A 19,421-nucleotide genomic window follows, 5' to 3' on the forward strand; every position below is an offset into this window, starting at 1 on the left:
AGAAAGCAGGGGGCGACACCCAAGTGTCATCACAGCTGCAAAAACTGCTGAGCAGAAAGAGCCTAATTACAAAAATATGCGCCCGGAGGCTTTTCCGTGATGAAAACAGAGCCGCGCTTCAGCCCGGCCTGGCAGGGCCTTGCAGAGCCGGGCCTGGCTGGCCAGGGGAGGTTTAACGAGCCTGGGGGGGCTCGGGTGGCCAAACTTGTCATCACCCCGTGTGGCATATCTGCCAGATGAAGGAGGAACATAACACACCCCATTAAAATTAACAAAGCCCTTTTTCTTCCTGCTTGGCTTTTCCTCCCTCCTCTCCCCCTCCTCCTGCTGCCCCTCACCCCCGGCTCCTTGGCTGTTTGCAGAGTGACTTCAGGAACTGATAAAGCTCTTTAAGGGCAGCCAAACACCGCGCTGGCCTCACATGGCAACGCTGGGAGGAATGTCCCACCACCGCACAGCACGGGCGTGACATTAAAATGGAATCTGCTCGCTTGACGCAGGCAGAAAAAAAATAAAATAAAAAAAAAAAAACCACCCAGGCATGTGGCACCACGTCCCCAAGGGCTGCTGCTCTGTGCCCTTGACACGTGGCTTGCAGGCGGGCAGTGCCACCGGGGCTGCACTGCTTTAACCTCGCTGGCAGCAGGGGACAGCCAAAAATAAAAAAAGGGAATTTCTGCAGTGCTGGTGTCCCCTGGGGAAGGGATGGGAGGGTCTGTCCCCCTGCCAAGCCCTGGGACATCAGGCTGTGGGGACACTGCTAATTAATTAATTAATTAATTAGTTGCATGCCAGCTGGTGGAGAGGCGGAGGCTGCTGTGACCTCCCTGGCTGGGATGTGGATCCCAGGGAAGTGCCCTTTGCTCCTGCCTGCCACAGCTCCAGGCATGTGACATCCCAGCCTTCCCCCGTGTGACATCGCAGCCTTCCTTTCCCCAGGCAGGCACTGCCTGTCCTGTCCCCCTCCTGAGCCCCCGAGGAGCAGGGACAGCAGATCCCTGCAATCCCAATGTCCCCAGATCCCTGCTGTCCCAATGTCCCAGTGTTTCCCACTCCCATCTGCTCAAACCCGGGGCTGTGTCCCCATACCCTGGGGCAGTGTCCCCACACTCTGGTGCTGTGTCCCCACACTCTGAGCTGTATCCCCACACCCAGGGCTGTGTCCCCAAACCCTAGGGCTGTGTCCCCACATTCTGGGGCTGTGTCCCCCAAACCTGGGGCTGTGTCCCCAAAGCCAGGGCTGTGTCCCCAAACCCTAGGGCTGTGTCCCCACATTCTGGGGCTGTGTCCCCCAAACCTGGGGCTGTGTCCCCACACTCTGGTGCTGTATCCCCACACTCTGGTGCTGTATCCCCACACCCCATTCAGCACCGGAGGTGTCTGGGCCTCCAGGAAATCTCTGCTGCTGCACTTGAGCGGCCTCCGGCAAGTGAGGCAAACAAAGGTTATGGTCCAGGTGTAAATAGGAGTATCTGCGGCCTTTATCTAATCCAAGTTACATTTTTATCTTTACTGTCGCTGCTGTTTAAATGTTTGCACTACTTTTTGAACTGGTAAAATGTAAGAGGGGCCATAAATCCGAGGCACATTTCCACTGCAGCGGTTTCGGTGCTGCGTCTGCTCCCCCAGTCAATGCCAGCCTGGGTTCCTGGAGCGAACACAGAGCCCCAGAGCAGCCGGGGCCATCAGCAGGCTGCTGCTGAGGGGGACATGCCTCAGCAATGGTTATTTACCCAGCCCAGGCACATTCAGCCCCACTGTCTCCAGTTAAATCCCATTACCCAGCAGCAGGAGCAGAGCTCTCTGCAGGCCCCCGGCTGCTCGCCAGGCTGCAGGTCTAAAATGAGATATTTTCATCCCAGAAATGCCCTGGAGGCTGCGAGGAGAAGCAAAAAAAGCCCTGAGGGAAAGCTGGGGAGGCGTGTGGGGCTGCAGCAGCCGCACCAGGCACGGGAGGAGAATTCCAGCTGGGAAAGGAGCAATCCTGGGGCAGAGTGGGATCCCAGTGCCCCTCTGCTGGGACTGTCCATCTCAGTTACCAGCCCTAAAACCCCTTTACTCTCTCAGAAGGACTCAGGGGATGGAGCTCAGGTGTTTGCCCACGCAACCAGACACGGTTTGGGGTGAGATTCCCAGATTCCCAAAGCTCCCTCTGAGAGCCCTTGTGATAAACAGGGTTTCATTTCCCACAGCTCCAGACGGATCCTCCCCCTGCCCTGCTGCCCTCCTTCCCCTCGTTCTGAGCACGCAGGCAAGGGCTGGGCTGGCTCCCCATAAAACCCCAGGGCACGGCTGCTGTTTGTCCGTGTCAGGGTCAACGCCACGGGGACAAATTCCAGCCATAAAAAGAAAAAAAAAAAAGAAAAAAAGAAAAAAATTTTGAAAAATTAAACATTAAAAGCCCATTCAGAAAAATCATTTAAAAACCCCAAAAAAACCCAAAAATAAAATGAATAAAAGAAACAAACAACCCAAACCAACAAATAAAAAAAAGAAAACCAGAGGGAGAGGAGAGAAGAGAGAGAGTGAGAGCATCGGTGCCAGCCGTGCCGAAAGGAGCCAAGGTACAGGGCATGAGTCAGCCGGAGCTCCCCAGAGGGAGGGAACGGCTCCAGCTCCACATTCCAACACCCAGATCCCCGCAGACAGAGCGGGGGAAGCTCCATCTGCCCCTCCCGGAGCCGTCCCGGGGGAGGATTGAGGATTTCCACATCCCCCGAGCCGGGGAGGGGCGCGGGGGCACCGGGTGACAGAGCCCAGATGGATGCCAGCTGTGCCCCCCTGGAACCCCAATCTGCCCCAGCTGTGCCCTCCTGGAACCCCAATCTGCCCCAGCTGTGCCCCCCTGGGAACCCCTGGGGGACACTCTGGAAAAGGGACAGACCCCACAGCTGTCCCCAGAAAAGTTTATTTTTTTTTTTTAAGTCCCTCTGTGTCTGCCAAAGGAGGATGTGATGTAGCACAGATCCTAAATCTGGGTTCCTGGTGTTTTGGTCTCCAGATTTGCAGATCTGGTCCTGCAGAGCACACTCAGGTGGCGTTTCCAGCCTCCAGCAGCACAAAGAGGTGAATTTTTAAAAAAATACCTTATTTTAAGAATCCAGCTCTCCTCGTGCTGTAACTGGGATTCATATCAGACTCTCTAAACATTCCCTGCCCACCCAGAGCTGTGGCACCAAGAAACCCCAAGTGTTTTCCTGCTGCAGCTCCTCCCCGTTCCACCAACAGGAGCAGAGCAGGAGATAAAGGGAAATAAAAAAATATCTAGGGCAAAGCCAAGCTCCAACTCCCCCTCAGCTCAGCTTTTGTCACGCTGATTAAAGCTGCACCGAGCCGGGCTGGGGTGATTGATCCTCTGCAGAACGGCTCAGGCTGACCTAAATTGGCTGATCGATAATTGCACCAGGCTCTCAAGGCTGCAGAGGCACCCAGAGCTCCCCAGGCCTGGACACTGCTGATTTCCACGAGGAAAGCAGGACCTGGGGATGGAGGGGAGAAAAGCATCACCCAAAGGGAGCCCACAGCTGGCAGGGCCAGATCAGCTGAGGTTTATTTAAATCCCACGCTCTGGAACAGCCAGAGAGGCTCCAACCTCCCCAGAATTCAGTGTCCTGTGTGCCCCTGGCCTGGATGCACCTCCCTGAGTCACTGGTGCTCCAGGCAGAGCCTGCTCTGCCCCAAAACCTTCCCCAGGTTTTAGGAAAGTCCTTTACTTGGGAATTAACGATGTGCCCCTTGTCTGGCCTGGGCACTGTGCCACCCTGTCCCAGCCATCCCAGGGGTGAACCAGGAGCTTCCAGTGCTTTGGAAAGGGGTTCAGAGAGGAGCTGGGGCTGGGGCAGAGGTGGGAGCAGCAGGGACAGGATGGGAGCAAGGACAGGGCTGGGACAGGGATGGGAGCAGGGACAGGGATGGGAGCAGGGATGGGTGGGAGCAGGGACAGGGCTGGGAGCAGGGACAGGGATGGGAGCAGCAGGGATGGGAGCAGGGATGGGTGGGAGCAGGGACAGGGCTGGGAGCAGGGACAGGGATGGGAGCAGCAGGGATGGGAGCAGGGATGGATGGGAGCAGGGACAGGATGGGAGCAGGGACAGGGCTGGGACAGGGATGGGAGCAGGGACAGGGGTGGGAGCAGCAGGACTGGGAGCAGCAGGGATGGGAGCAGCAGGGACAGGGATGGGAGCAGGGATGGGTGGGAGCAGGGACAGGATGGGAGCAGCAGGGATGGGAGCAGCAGCAAGGACAGGACTGGGAGCAGGGACAGGGATGGGAGCAGGGATGGGTGGGAGCAGGGACAGGGATGGGAGCAGCAGGGATGGGAGCAGCAGGGATGGGAGCAGCAGCAGGGACAGGACTGGGAGCAGGGACAGGGATGGGAGCAGCAGGGACAGGGATGGGAGCAGGGATGGGTGGGAGCAGCAGGGATGGGAGCAGCAGGGATGGGAGCAGCAGCAAGGACAGGACTGGGAGCAGGGACAGGCCCAGGGCTGGGAGCGCAGCAGGCACATCCTAATGACCATTTATTTCTCCGTGCGGGGGGAGCTGCTTCGTGCCTGGGAAAGGCGAGCCAGGCACGCAGCCTGCGCTGCCACCCACGCAGCCGCCACTGGAGCTGCTGGCGTGTGTCACAGGAGCTGCTCGTCATCCTCCTCCTCCCATCCTGCTCCTCTCCCACCTCGCCGCTGCTCATCCCCCTTCCCGAAGTGTCCGTGCTGCGCTCGCAGCGTGGGCTGAGCCGGGGCCGCTCTCCCTGCTGCCCCGCTCGCCCCCGGAGCGCGGCGTGTGTTTATTTCTGTGTTTGCACACATCCCCTCCCCTTCCTTCCTCCTCTCCCGGGCTATTTTTTTCTCCTGGCCCGCGTTCCTCTCGCTGTCAGCCTCCCCTCCTGCCTGGTGAGAACAAACATTGCCCAGCCGCTAATTCCTATCTGCTGCAGCCAAAACACCGGCAGCTGCACAAGACGGATGGGCTGGGGCTGCCCCCGCGGGCTCTGACAGGGAGCACGCCGATCCTGCCGGGGATGGAGCGCCCCCGAAATGCCCTTTGGGAGCAGCAGCTCCTCGGGATAACCGGGATAACCGGGATAACCTCCTGCCCTCGGCGGGCAGCGCTGGGTTCATTCCCCAAGCACCGAGGGGCTGCAGCACCAGCATAGCCCTGGCTGTGGCTGGGAGTTCCCTTGTTGTGCAGGCAGATTCCTGACCCCTCTCCTGTGAACCCTGCTAATCTGATCCCTGCCAGATCTGATCCCAGCCAGATCTGATCCCAGCTCTTCTGATCCCTGCTAGATCTCATCCCAACTCCTCTGATCCCTGCTCCTCTGAACCCAGCTCCATTTGAACTCAGCTTCATCTAATCCCTGCTCCATCAGATACCAACTCTACCTGATCCCTGCTAGATCTTATCCCAGCTCCTCTGATCCTAGCTCCATCTAATCCCAGCTCTTCTGATCCCAGCTCCATTTGAACCCAGCTCCATTCGAACCTAGCTCCATCTAATCCCAGCTCCTCTGACCCCAGCTCCATCTAATCCCAGCTCCTCTGACCCCAGCTCCATCTAATCCCAGCTCCTCTGACCCCAGCTCCATCTAATCCCAGCTCCTCTGATCCCAGCTCCTCTCTGCTTGCCCCGTGCTGATGGATCCCTCATGGAGCTGAGGTTTGGGGTGGCATCTCTGAGATCAGTCAGAAATTGAAGGAAATCCTCCTGTTCTGGGTGTCCCTGACATTTTAGGGAGCTGGAGGCACCACAGAGCCACGGGGAGCCTGGGGTTTGACAGGGCCCAGGGATGGGGATGGGGATGGGGATGGGGATGGGGATGGGGATGGTTCATCACCAGCTCTGGGATTTTACACATCTCCCACAGCCCAGGCCAGCCCAGTTGCAAATGCTGAGAGCAGAACCAGGGGCCCAGTGCACAGATCTCAGGGGAGAGCTCGTTCTTCAGAGAGCTGGCTGCAAACTGTGCCAAAGGGAGGGAGATCCGGATCTCTGTGTGCCCCAAGGTGCTCCAGGAGCCGGGAACTGAAATTCCACAGGGCTGGGCTGGCCCAGCACAAGGCCCCCAGTGATTGATGACCCCCCCCCGATCTCCCCCAGAGCCAGGACACTGCCCAGGGTCCCTCTGACTGCAATCAGAGTGACAGCCAATTAACCAAACTGCCTTCAGCCCAGCCTGGGGCCCGGCAGAGGCTCCTGAGGAAGTTAAACCCAAGGAATCCGGACTCAGGGAGCCTTGGCAAGCAGCGCTCTCCAGGCTTTGCTTCCGCGCTGTCCCGTGGGAAAAGGGAAGCCTTGGGGTTTATTTTTTATCCTTTTCTATCCCTTCTTTTATTTTCCAGGCTAAGCCCTCGGAGCGGATGCGCTATCCCAGAAATCCGATTCATTTTCCAGTGATGAGTTTGCTTTTTAAACACAGCCACAAGACAGATCTCTTTTATTTTTATTTTTCTCTCTCTCTCCCAAGGACAAGTGGAACATCCCTTCCTTCACCTGTATCTGGTTGTTATTGTTGGCTGGCAAAGCCTGCCCTGCCAGCAGCTCCTGGGGTTTTCCAGAGAATCCCTGGAAGTGTCCAAGGCCAGGCTGGATGCTGGGGTGGTGGAACGTGTCCCTGCCCATGGAAGGGGTTGGAAAAGCAACCAAACCCAAACCATTCCGTGCTTTCCCACTCCTGTAAGGTCTTCAACCATTTCAACCCAAACATTCCATGATTTCCCACTCCTGTAAGGTCTTCAACCATTTCAACCCAAACCATTCCAAGATTTCCCACTCCTCCTTAGGACAGGGAGCAGTTCCCGTGTCCCTAGGGCTGCACTGGGGACAGCCCTCAGCGAGGGGGAGAGGAAGAGGAAGAGGCAGCCAGGGCCTGCTCAGGTTTTTATTGTTGTGAGCTGCTCCTGTCCCGGCCACATCCGAGCTCGGGTGCCAAATTTGTCATTCCTGACATCAGCCGAGGCGCTGAAAATAAACACGGAGGGAAGAACTCACACGGCGGCTGCGGGGGAGCCAAAACAAAACCTCTGCTCACGTGGCACCATCCATCCATCCATCCATCCATCCATCCATCCATCCATCCATCCATCCATTCATCCATCCCCTGCCTGCCTGCCTGCCTGCTGGGAAACAAACCCAGGCCAGGACCAGGATAAAGCACCCTGAACCGAGATAAAGCACCCTGAACCGGGATAAAGCACCTCAAACTGGGATAAATCACTCCAAACAGGGATAAACCACCCCAGATTGGGATAAATCATCCCAAACTGGGATAAATCATCCCGAACGGTGATAATCACTCCAGATTGGGATAAATCATCCCAAACCAGGATCAATCACCCGCACAGGGATAAATCACCGCTCCCTCCCCGCAGCCCCCTCGCAGTATGTGCAGTAACCCCAGCATCCCTCCCCGGGGTGCCGTGGGCTTTAATTGCTCGCAGCCAGCCCGAGCTCCTCCAGGGTTTGCAGAAGAGGGAGGAACCCGAACGGCCCGGCCCGGCACGGCACGCACATCTCCCATCCTTATCCATCCCGCCCGCCTGGAGCCGCTCCCAGCATTTTCCTCCGCCGCTTTTTTTTGCCTGGTTTAATCCATTTTAATTACCCGCCGCTGATTGCTTTTTGCCCTTTGTTTAAAACGTTTCAGGCCGTTAATTGCGGCCCCGGCTCTCTCCCATCCGTCGCTGTCGGGGCTGGTTCTTATCAGGGTTTGTTTTGCAGGGCTCTCCGGGAGAGGGGAGCCAGGCACTGCTGGGATGGGGAGGAGGCACCAAACCCCGCTCGGGGTCATGTTTGTTTGTTTGCTTTCCCGGTGCAGGTTTTTCACAGCTTCTCCAGGAAAGGGGCCACCCATTCTGCGGTCTGCGCTTTTTGCTAACAGGTCATTTGGGGCTGGAAGGTAAACAGGAGATTTTTGGCCGCCTCCCGTGGTAAATGAGAGGTTCCTGGGGCTTTTTTTGGGGGTGGCTGCAGCAGGGAAGAGACCTCGCCTGAACCTTGCAGGGTTCAGCCTGGGGTGGGTTCTGGGAGGCTCTGAAGCCCAGGGTGGGTTCTGGGATGCTCCAAAGCCCAGGTTCAGAAAGAAAGAACCCAAACTCCAGCAGGAACCCAAATTCCCCTTGGCATCAGCACCAAAAAGCAACCTGAAAGCTGAGGAAGGAAGTACAAACCCAGTGAGACAGGTGGACATACACAGAGCCAAACTGGGCACATGGAACCCCAACTGGGGCACACAGAGAACCCAAATTGGGGCACTCACAGAACCCAAACTGGGGCACACAGAGCCCAAACTGGGCACTCACAGAACCCAAACTGGGGCACTCACAGAACCCAAACTGTCCCATTTCTGAGGAGCCTGGGGAACTCTGTCCCTTGTGCTGTGCCACCCTCAGCCTTCCCCCCTGGCTGTGCTCCAGCTCCTGCCCTTCCTCTGCTCCCTCTCCCTCCTCATCCTCTGTGCCCCGGCCCTGGCTGTCCCTGCCCGGTGTTGGTCGTGTCACCTTTCAGGGCTGGCACCTGGCACAGCCCAGGCACTGCTTGCCATAAATCCCTGCCTGTCCCTTTCCATCCCTGCCTTTCCCTCCCCGCGCTGCTGGCGCTGTCCCCTCGCAGGCAGGCGTGTCCCTGTCACCTCCCGGGGACCATGGCAGTGTCATTGTCACTTGTTTGCTCCGGCAGGGTTTTCTCTCCCTCCCTGCCTGGGGATGCGTGGGGAGCGCATGGGCCCCGCCTCGCCTTTAACGATGCGCTGACAGCCAAGATCGAGTGGGCAGAAAGCTCAGTCCTGGATTCTCTCCAGGCTTTTTATTTTCTTTTTTTTTTTTTTTTCTTTTTCTTTAATCCACGGGAGCCCAAAGCCTTTCAGCATTTGGGAAAGCAGCGACAGGAAACGAGGCAGGGGGAGTTTTAGGAGCTGTTGAGATGGCTGCGGTGTTTGACATTCCCAGAACGGCCGGCCCATCCATCCCCTCCCAGCTCCCCTCCTGCCCCACAAACACATCCCAGGCACGATTCCATCCCGGGGCCCATGGAAAAATGGGAATCACGGCTTCCCTCCTGCCCCACAAACACATCCCAGCCACAGCCAGGCACGATCCCATCCGGGGATCACGGAACACCGGGAATCACCGGCAGCTGGGGCCCCTCCTGGACCTGCTCTGCCACCAGCTCGGTTTCAGCCTGAGCAGCCCCTGTCCTTCAGGACAGGATCCTTGAATTCCCCTGGAGAGGATCCTGAAATTCCCCTGGAGAGGATCCTGAAATTCCCCTGAACACGATCCCTGAATTCCCCTGGTGACACGGATCCCATCCTTGGGATGCTCACAGCTGGATTTCCTGGCAGCGGCCTGGGGGGAAATCTGGGAGGGAGCTGTGGGTTTTTGTCCTGCAGGAAGGCTCTGGAATCCCACCCGGATTTTTCCCCCAGGAAGGCTCTGAAACCTCCCCGGTTCATCCCCAGGAGGGCTCTGCAGCCTCCCCGTCGGGGCTGCTCTCAGCTGGATGCTGCTCTGTCTCATCCGTGTTTTTCTTCCTCCCTGGCCCAGCTGCCGGGGCTGCTCTCCAGACCCCCCAGCAGCTCGGGGCTGTCTCCCTGCCCCGTGCTGAGCCCATCCCACGCCTCCGGGAAAGCTCTGGAGCTCTGGAGCCCATCCAAGGCCGTGCGGATGCTGCTCCAGCCCCGTGCCCTGGGGAGCCCCTCTGGGCTCAGGGTCAGGCCCCACCAGCGGCGCTGTGTGAAGGAAGCCACGGCATTAATTAGCGGAGCTGTGCGGCTGCCAGGAGCCAGAGCCAGCCCCTGGAGCTGGAATAAACCTCGGCATGCAGAGCTGACCGCTGGCAGCCTGGCTCGGGCCCAGCAGAAACCCCCCCTACCTGCTGAAGGAAATCTGGCCAGGAGAAAAGCCAAAAAAACCCCAAACCTCCTCCCTTTTCCCATCGAGGATTGCCAGAATTCCTCCCCCCAAAGGCAGCTGGAGAGCAGCCGAGCCCTGCACACAAAGGGAAGGAAGGGAAGGGGAGGATGGATGGATGGAAGGATGGATGGAGGCAGCAGCACGCACAGGGCACGGACACACACACACACACACACGGGCTGGGGGATGCAGAGGGGGGAACGCTCGGAGGGTGCCTGGGTGGTGAGGGAAAATTTCATGCTGGCCTCTTTTAAAGGTGTGTTATTTGTTCAAGGCTGTCCAAACATTTGCGGAGCGCCGGCAGCCCCGGAATGCGAGCGGAGCTGCGGCCGAGGCGTGGGAAAGCGCTGCTCTCCTCACCCTCTGCAGCGCGCTCCCCTCGGGCAGCGATTCAATAAACCCGGCCAGAGATTTATTGAGCCGATAATGACAGCTCCAGGCAGCGCGCAGGCACCGGCAGGGCCTCCGCAGGGGCACAGGGACTCCCGAGGCGATGGGGAGGGAGAGGAGAGCGCAGGGCGGGGATGGGGTGGGATGGGGTGTGGGGGGCTGCACCTTGGGTACCCCAAATGGGTGCGCAGGGAGCAGAGAGCGCAGAGCGGGGCTGGGGTGGGATGGGGGACAGGATGGGGCTGGGGGCTGCACCTGGGGTACCCCAAATGGTTCAGGAGGGATCAGAGACCCCAGAGCCTTCTCAGAGCAGGGCTGGGGGCTGCACCTTGATTATTTCAAATGGTTCAGGAGGGATCAGAGACCCCAGAGCCTTCCCAGGACAAGGCTGGGGCTGCGCCTTTGTTATCCCAAATAGCAGAGTGGGGATCAGAGATCCCAGAACTTTTCTTGGGTGGGATATGGGACAGAACAGGGTGTGGGGTGGGCTGGGGCTGCATTTTTGTTGTCCCAAATAGCAAAGGGGGGTCAGAGATCCCAGCGCCTTTCTGGGGTGGGACATGGGGTGGGCTGGAGGCTGCACCTTGAGTGCACCAAAACGCAGAGGAGGGATCAGAGGTCCTGGCCAGGATAGGGCTGGAGGCTGCACCTTTATTATCCCAAATGGTTCAGGAGGGATCAGAGATCCTGGTGCCTTGCCAGGACAGGCCTGGGGGCTGTCCCTTGGTTCCCAGCAAGGTCAGAGCCTGATTTCAGCCCCTGTCACTGTGCCAGGTGAGCTCCTGGCAGCTGCGCAGCTCTCCCTGCTGTGGGAATGGCTGCTGGCCTTGCCCTGGGGTCACAATGTCCTGGCTGTGCCAGGGGACGGGCTGGGCACCTGTCCTGGGGTCACAATGTCCTGGCTGTGCCAGGGGACGGGCTGGGCACCTGTCCTGGGGTCGCAGTGACCTGGTGGGACAGGCTGGGCACCTGTCCTGGGGTCACAGTGTACTGGCTATATATATATATATATATACTGTAAATATATTATAAATAGATCAGAACATTACAAACATAGATATTTATATGTTATTAGTATATAGACATTTATAATATCTATACAATATTTTATAGTTTTGTATTTCTAACATTTATATCTAGTTACAATAAATATAAATTTTCTAAGTATAATATTCATAATATTTACTTAGTTTAATATTTAATTATGCTAATTTGAATAATATTTATATATCATTTAAATTAATATTATATAATATTTAAATTAATATAATGTTTATAATTTCATAATGCTAATATCGTATGTTAATATTATAATTATAATATAACTATAATTTATTATTTTAATATTTCTTTCACCTGTATGGACCATTCCCCCTAGCAGCAGCAGCCTCCCGGTGGTTTAAGGGCAGGGATTTGTCCCCGAGGACACGTAGGCAGGGCTGGCAGCCAGGGGACAGGGCCAGCCCTGCGTGCCACAGCTGAGCGGGTGGCCCTGGCCCCGCTGGGGACAAAGCTGTCCTTGTGCCTCCGGGTGGGAACGGGCTGTGCCGGGCCAGGGACACACAGGGGACGCTGTGACAGGAGCCACGGAGCCTCTGGGAGCACCGGGGTTTGTCCACGGGGAAATGTGCTGGAAAACTCAGCTGAGAGATCTGATTGCCCCAGAAATGCTGCAGAAACAACATAAATACACCTGGGATTTATCCACGGGGGAAATGTGCCGGGAAACTCGGCTGAGAGCTCTGATTTCCCCAAAAAATGTCACAGCTTCCCTGCTCGCCACACCCGGCACAATTCCAGCCCTGCCACCCCCAGCAGATCCAGGCTGGGCAGAGTTACACAATCAAGCAGGGATTTATTGAAAGCTTCTCCTCAATGGATGCACCTTGGGCGGCACAGGGGCCCAACCAGGGCTGCACCCAGGATGAACAAAAATGGGCCCAAAATGAACCCAAGATGAACCAAAATGAACCCAAGATGAACCAAAATGAACCCAAGACGAACCAGAATGGTCCCAAAATGCACGACTGCCCACAGGTTCTGCTCCATTTACATCTTGGAGTGAATTGTCCCATTCCAGCTTTAGCCCATGCAGTCCCATCCTTGTTTTTCTCTCTCCAGCCCACGGTGTTTGTGCTCCTGGGCTGAGATTTGGATCATTTGTCCTTGGTGCCCAGCTGGAGCAGGAATTGTTTTGTCTCCCTGCTCTGTGCTCAGAGCTCACCATCCCATAATGTGAACCCAGACTCACCCACTAAAGCAGAATATGAAAAGTTTTAAAGTTAGAACCTGAGGCATCAGTCCAGAACCTGAAAAATGAAAAACCCCATGACTGAAGGGCAGCGGGGCCGTTTCCGCGTCAGGGAGTTCACGCCGGAGAAGGGGAAGCCCTGCCCGCTCCTGCCCTGCCCGCTCCTGCCCTGCCCCAGGCGTGGCTCCGTGCCCGAGTCGCGCTGCCTTTGGCTCCCACGAGGTGTTTACGCTTTCCGTACGGGATAACACCGCTGGAGAGGAATCTGGCTTGGGAAAAAAAAAAAAGAAAAAAATAATAAAAATTAAAAAGGAAAGAAAAGGAAAGAGACGGAAAGAGCGAACCCCCAACTACAGCTGCAAAAACACAGCGAGTTCCAGGGTGGCCAAGATCAACAGCAAGGACAGGCTGCTGCCCTCGGAGGGGGACAGGGATGGGGTTTGCTGTCCCGATCCTAACTCGGGATAAGAACAGGGTCGTGCCTGACCCTCCCAGTCTTTCACGGCTCATTTGCGACTCCGGGAAGCACTTTGTGTGGCACCGGTGCTGCAGAGATTTCATTTTTTTGGGCTGTCAGATTTCCTTAAGTCCCCGAGCGGTGTCATCCTGACGAGGGAGGAATCACCGGTCCTTGCCCTGCCCTGTCTCTGTCAATTGTCTCCAGGACTTCCCCGTCTCGCCCACCTTTCCAGTCCAGCTCTTTTTTCACTCTCGATTGCCTTATTGGCATGACACGGCCGGCGAGCATTGCCAAAGTTCATTTATCACGGGCCCTCCCCGAGCCGCCTTTTCTCGGCACAATTGCTCCCCAAAGACTCGGGGCGGGCGCTGCGGCCGCATTAAACCGCTGGGCATGAATGTGCTCATTAAAGAGCCGTGAATAACGCCCCAGCCCGCAGCCTCTGCCCCAGCCCCGGGGAGCAGCTCGGAGTGCACCCCAAGATCCACTGGCAGTGCAGGCACCCAGCAAACCCCGCAGGGTGAAGCTCAGAGGGTGCCCTGACAATTCCACCTCTCTTCTTCCCCTCCTCACTGCTAGAAAATCCCATTTCCCCGTTAATTCTGGGGCTGGACACAGCAGGCTTGTGCACACACAGGACAGGGGGAGTGGGCTGGGGGTCAGGCAGCAGCAGCACCCCCAGCTCCCATCTCTACAAAATCCCAAACCCCGAGCAGGGATGCAGGGGTTGGCACTGCAGGGATGCAGGGATGCAGGGATGCAGGGATGCAGGGGTTGGCACTGCAGGGATGGCAGGGATGCAGGATTCGGTCACATCCCTGCCCCAAAGGCTTCAAAAGGAAATGAAATCGCTGCCAGATGAGCAGCTGGGGCTCCTCAGGGGCTCCAGGAGCCAGCCTGGCTTTCCCCGTGCCCTGAGCCTGTCACAGTTTGGTGCCACCATCAGTGTCATCATCAATGCCATCAACAGTGCCACCATCAGTGTTAACATCAATGCCACCATCAGTGCCACCATCAGTGCTACCATCGGCGCCCCCCTCACTGCCACCATCGCTGTCACCATCAGTGCCACCATCGGTGCCACCGTCGGTGCCACCATCAATGCCACCGGCTCCTGCCGCTCTGCGGGGACGGTGACTCAGGGCGCAGTGACTCATCCCGAGCCCGGCTCTGTGCTGATGGAATCGCGTCCCCAGCGCCGCTTTCTGCAGGAGGGACCCGTGCCCAGCTCTGCCCACCCTCACCCTGCCCTGCCCCGCTGTAAACCCGGGCAATTCCCGTCCTTGTTTTCCTCGGGAAGCGGCTCCCGGCTCCTCCCCGGGCGGAAAATCAACACCGCGTCTGTCGCCTGTGAGTTACGGGCGCGCTGAGGGGCTGCAAGTGTGAAGCGTTAATGGTGTGACAGCGCTGTTAATCACGCCAGCCCCGTGCCAGGGCCACCCCCGGGGCCGGGCTGTGTCACGGCTGTCACCAGCCCCGGGTGGCCCTGCAGGAGGGTGTCCCCGGCCGCCTCTGCCCGCCGGGCCTTGCCCAACCGCGGGTGTTGCAATCCCGGCTCGGAGCTTTGTGCTCGTGTGGATTTGCACGAATGAGGGGGCGGAGAGGGAGGGGAAGCTCTCTTGGTGGCTGGCTTTGAACGCCCCGGGATGTTTGCAAAGCCATCAGCGAGCGGAGCCCGCCCGGGACCCCCGGGGCTCGCACGGGGATGGGGATGGATGAATGGATGGATGGATGGATGGACGTCAGGGATTTTCTGTCCATAAAGTGCAAAACAAGGATTGTGGAGTTGTTCCCCTCCGCAGGGTAAATATCCAGGCCATGTGCAGCACAGGGAGTTCCCATCCAGAACGTGAAACTCATGGAATTACAGAGCACGGGGAGCTCCCATCCCTCAATTAAATCACAGCCCCTCGACACCAGCCAGCTGCCCGGGGCGGGTTCCCCTTCCCCAGGAAACATTTTCCAGGCGGCCCCTGCGTGCCCTGGCGGCTGGGAGGGCCCTGGAGCCGGGCTCGGCATTGCTCCGGCCTGATTTCATCTCGGGTTTGTGTCTGTGCCTGGGCGGCGCTGCCGCCCGGGGCCGCTTCTGGTTCGCGTTAAGCGCAGCGGCGTTAATGGGATCCGTGTGACTGCGGGGAGCGGCCCGGAGCGGCCGGGAACGCGTCTGCCGGGAGCCTGCCTGCTGCTGGGGCATCCCTGCGTCTGCCGGGGAGCCCTGGGCACTGCCGGGGAGCCCTGGGCACTGCGGGCCCCGGTAATGCCCGCCCCAGGTGCTGCCAGCGGGGATTCTCCGGATGCTCCTTCCCATCCCGGGACCTGCGCGGTTTGGGGTTAGCGGCCCCTCAGGGTGGGATTAGCGGCTCCCCGGGGAGCTGCTTTGGGGTTTCAGAGCTCGGAGCACATCCCCGTTTCTGGGGGATGCAGCAGCGCTGGAAAGGGGGAGGAGCAGGGCAGGAAGGGATGGGGAGCAGAGCAGGAAGGGACTGGGAAGAGAGCAGGAGGTTTGGGGAGTAAGGAAGAGGTTTGGGGAGCACGGGATGAGGTTTGAGGAGCAGAGCAGGAGTTTTGGGGAGCAGGGGAGGAGGTTTGGGCAGCAGGGACAGGGAGCCAAGGCAGGGAAGGGAAGCAGGGCAGGCAGCACTGCCAGGCTCCTGAAGAGCTCTCCTGCGCTCTCCTCACACCCACAGAGGCTCTTCGTGCCCTGCTGGGGCAGCCCCGGGCCGGAGCAGGGCTGGTGGCTGCAGGGACACTCAGGGAGGGGCACTGAGCCCAGCTGGGGCTGGCACAGCGCAGCTCCAGGGCCCGGAGCCTCTCGGTGCTCACTGCAGGGCCCAGCCGGGGCAGGAGCTGGGCTGGGGAGCAGAGCACTGGGGATGGATCCATGCAGAGCCTGCTCTCCTGCAGATCTGCTCGCCCGGCACACACAGCAGCGGCTCAGGGCCCTGCTCCTCGGGGCCGGCAGGAGGAATCAATCTCCATTTGGCTGCCCGGCCTGTCCAGCTGGATGGCAGCATCTGCCACAGCAGGGCCGGGAGCCGTCCCTGCCAGCAGGAAATGTCATTAGCGCTGCCACCGTGGAGGCTGCAGGGAGCGCGGGTTTAATATTTAATATTTAATGTTTCATTCCAGGCCCTGGCGTGGTGGCGGCTCCTCAGCGCTGCCTTCTCACCCCGCCGTGGGGCTCCAGCAGGGAAAAACTGAGCAATCCTAAATCCCTGCTCCCCCGGGGCTCAGCACCTTTTATTTACTTATTTATTAGTTTATTTATTAATTTATTATAACATTTTATATTATATATTATATAACAATGTAATAACAAATATATATACTAATATAATACAATATAATATATATTTATTCATTCATTCATTCATTTATCCTCTCTGCCAGTTCCATGCGGGCACAGCGTGCCAATACAGGTGTTTCCTGCACAGGGCACCATCCCAGCTCCGCCTCGCCCGATGGGGTTTAACGATCAGAAAGGTCTTTTCCTTATCAATGCTGTGATTTCCCAATCCCTGCCCTTCAGTTTATCCAGCTCCCTGCCCTCCCGAGCTCTGCCGGGCACCGAGCACCGACTGCTGCCCATCCCCAGCTCAAACTGCGCTTGGGGGAAGGCAGGAAAGCGTCTGGGATGGAACAAGGCTTAAAGGTGCAAAAGTTATTATTCAACATAAACAGAACAAGGGGACTGGGGATAAAAGCGTCATAGTCAACCCAGGACACCCACTAAGCCGCGAATTCCCCTGGCACACAAAAACACAAAAAAAAGGGAAATTGTCGGTGGCACCGCAGGCATTGTCCCGAGGGTCCCCCCGCCTGTCTGGCACCCCTGGCTGCCCGGGCAGTGTTGATCCCGTCCCGGCCGGGTGTGAGGCGCTAATTGCTGCTGACACCCTCCGGGCTGGCACCTCCGGCTGCCCTGGGCACTCCCTGGGGCACAGTGTGACATCCTGCCCTGTCACCTCGGGGGGACAGCCACAGAGACACACCTGGGCTGCTCTGCCCTCCCAGAGCCACACCTGGGCTGCTCTGCCCTCCCAGAGCCACACCTGGGCTGCTGTGCCCTCCCAGAGCCACACCTGGGCTGCTCTGCCATCCTCACAGCTCCACCTGGGCTGCTCTGCCCTCCCAGAGCCACACCTGGGCTGCTCTGCCCTCCCAGAGCCACACCTGGGCTGCTCTGCCCTCACAGCTCCACCTGGGCTGCTCTGCCCTCACAGCTCCACCTGGGCTTCGCTCTGCCCTCCCTGGGGCTGCCCTGTCACAGACATCTTTTATGGAAAATCCTTTCCTTAGGAATTTTCTTCCTAGGAAACTGGGAGGCCTCAGGAACAAAATGCAAACAATGGTTAGCTGCTGCTGTGGAATGCAACAGGTGCATCTGTGATTGGCCTCATGTGGTTGTTTCTAATTAATGGCCAATCACAGACAGCTGGCTCTGACAGAGAGCCGAGCACAAGCCTTTGTTATCATTCTTTCTGATTCTATTCTATTCTATTCTTAGGCAGCCTTCTGATGAAACCTTTTCTTCTATTCTTTTAGTATAGTTTTAATGTAATATATATGATAAAATAATAAATCAAGCCTTTGCAGCATGGAGACAGATCCTCATCTGTTCCCTCATCCTCAGAGCCCTGTGAACGCCGTCACACTGCCCCATCCCTGGAACTGCTCCAGGCCAGGCCGGGTGGGTCTGGACCAGCCTGGGATAAAGGCTGGCACCCCCTGCCCATGGCCCCACATCATTGCTCCATTTGTGACCAAAATTCCCTTTACAGAGGAGCCAGAGCCACAGCTGGTGTATTGAGGTACCACCCCCGGCGTGAGGGTGGCTTTGGGACCTGTCCCTGTCCCTGTCCCTGTCCCACCGGGATCAGCCCCTGCAGCATCCCCGGGGGACAGCACGCAGTGACAGCAACCCCCGTGTCCCCAGGCTGTCCCCTCCCTCCTGTCACCGATTTCCGCGGGATGAAAGGCGTCCTGGGGACAGGAGGAGCGTTATAAACAAATAAATAAAATCTCAGCGCAGGGAGGGAGGGAAGGAAGGGAAGGGGCTCCCGGGGAAGCAGCAGCCTCGTAAAAGGATGACGCAGGCGGCGAGAGCCGTGGAAGGATGCCAGGGGATCTGGAAAACAGGTTCTGGGGGAAAACACCCTCCTGGCAGCTCCTTCTGACAGGCAGGGCTGGGACTCTGCATCGCTGCTCCCCAAAAACTTGGAGCACCCCCAAAATCCTGGAGCTCCCCCAAAAAACTTGGAGCACCCCCAAAATCCTGGAGCTCCCCCAAAAAACCTGGAGCTCCCCCAAAATCCTGGAGCTCCCCCAAAATCCTGCTGAGCACACACACAGCTCTGCACAGCTGCACCAGGCTCTGCACAGCTGGAACATTCCATATTCCCATGGAATATTCCTGGCAGGAAGCTCTGCCTGGCTGTGGTGGGTCTGGGTGAGGAGGAGGAGGGCTGGGGCTGGCTCTGCAGCAGGTGCTGCTCAGCTTTGCCACCCTCTGTTTATTTCTCTGTGCAAGCTGGAGATGTGTGAGTGCTGCAGGCTGCACAAAACCCGGGCTTGGGGACAGTCTGGGTGTGCAGGGAGCTGAAATCTGGGAGCAGAAATCTGGGAGCAGAAATCTGGGAGCAGAAATCTGGGAGCGGAAATCTGGAACCAGAAATCTGGAAGCTGAAATTTGGGAGCAGCAATTTGGGAGCAGAAATCTGGGAGCAGAAATCTGGGACCAGGACTGGGTCTGGCTCATCACTGAGCATCCTGAAGCTGCCAGACCAGCCAAGGAATTTGCTCAGAACATCCAGATTTTGCTTGGAAGCAGCAGCAGCACCTTCCCAGCCTGCTGCGAGCGCTCCAGTTGCTGCACAGGGATTGTTTTTTATAGCAACATCTCCAGGGCCTCGCCATCCCCATTTTTAGACATGGAGAAGGGAGCAAAGGGAGGTGCTGCTGCTCTCGGGTCCCCTGAGGAACATCCAGGGAGCCCCGGGCAGGGCTGGGATCATCCTGGAGCAGCTCTGAGCTCCCCCAGCCCCACAGGGAGCAGAGGAAAGTTGGAAACTCTGCCCGTGGGGAGAGCAGGGTCTGCCCAGCCAGCTCCTCACTGCCTGACTGCCTGGGGATTAGCAAAGGTCAGCCTGCAGAGCCCCAGCCCTCCCAGCCTCTTCCTCTGCTGCAGGTTGGGAGATTTGTGTTGGTTTAGCCTGATCTGTGAGCGCATGGAAAAAATCCCAGCCAGACTGGGGGAGCAGAATTGAAATCCCACCCAGATTGAGGAGCAGAATTCCTGCAGCAGCTGTCACGGGGCTGGCAGAGGGACAGCAGCTCCCCACCCTTGGCTGGGAATTGGGGGATCCTGGTGGGCACCAAGCTCCTTCCCAGCCCAGGCTGTGCCCTGCTG

At 57.7% G+C, this 19,421-nt stretch overlaps 1 long non-coding RNA gene across 1 annotated transcript; it reads right to left on the bottom strand.

Annotated features, from left to right (window-relative positions):
- Window positions 1–2,932: 2,932 nt before the first annotated feature.
- Window positions 2,933–14,407, bottom strand: LOC141731821 (uncharacterized). The gene is made up of 4 exons (XR_012583768.1): window positions 14,257–14,407; window positions 12,591–12,817; window positions 11,658–11,971; window positions 2,933–3,479 (listed from the first exon to the last, which is right to left on the bottom strand). It is a non-coding gene; the product is annotated as an uncharacterized LOC141731821 (long non-coding RNA).
- Window positions 14,408–19,421: the final 5,014 nt, after the last annotated feature.

This window comes from Zonotrichia albicollis, chromosome 25 (genome assembly GCF_047830755.1).
Source record: "Zonotrichia albicollis isolate bZonAlb1 chromosome 25, bZonAlb1.hap1, whole genome shotgun sequence".
In the NCBI taxonomy this organism is placed as follows: domain Eukaryota; kingdom Metazoa; phylum Chordata; class Aves; order Passeriformes; family Passerellidae; genus Zonotrichia; species Zonotrichia albicollis.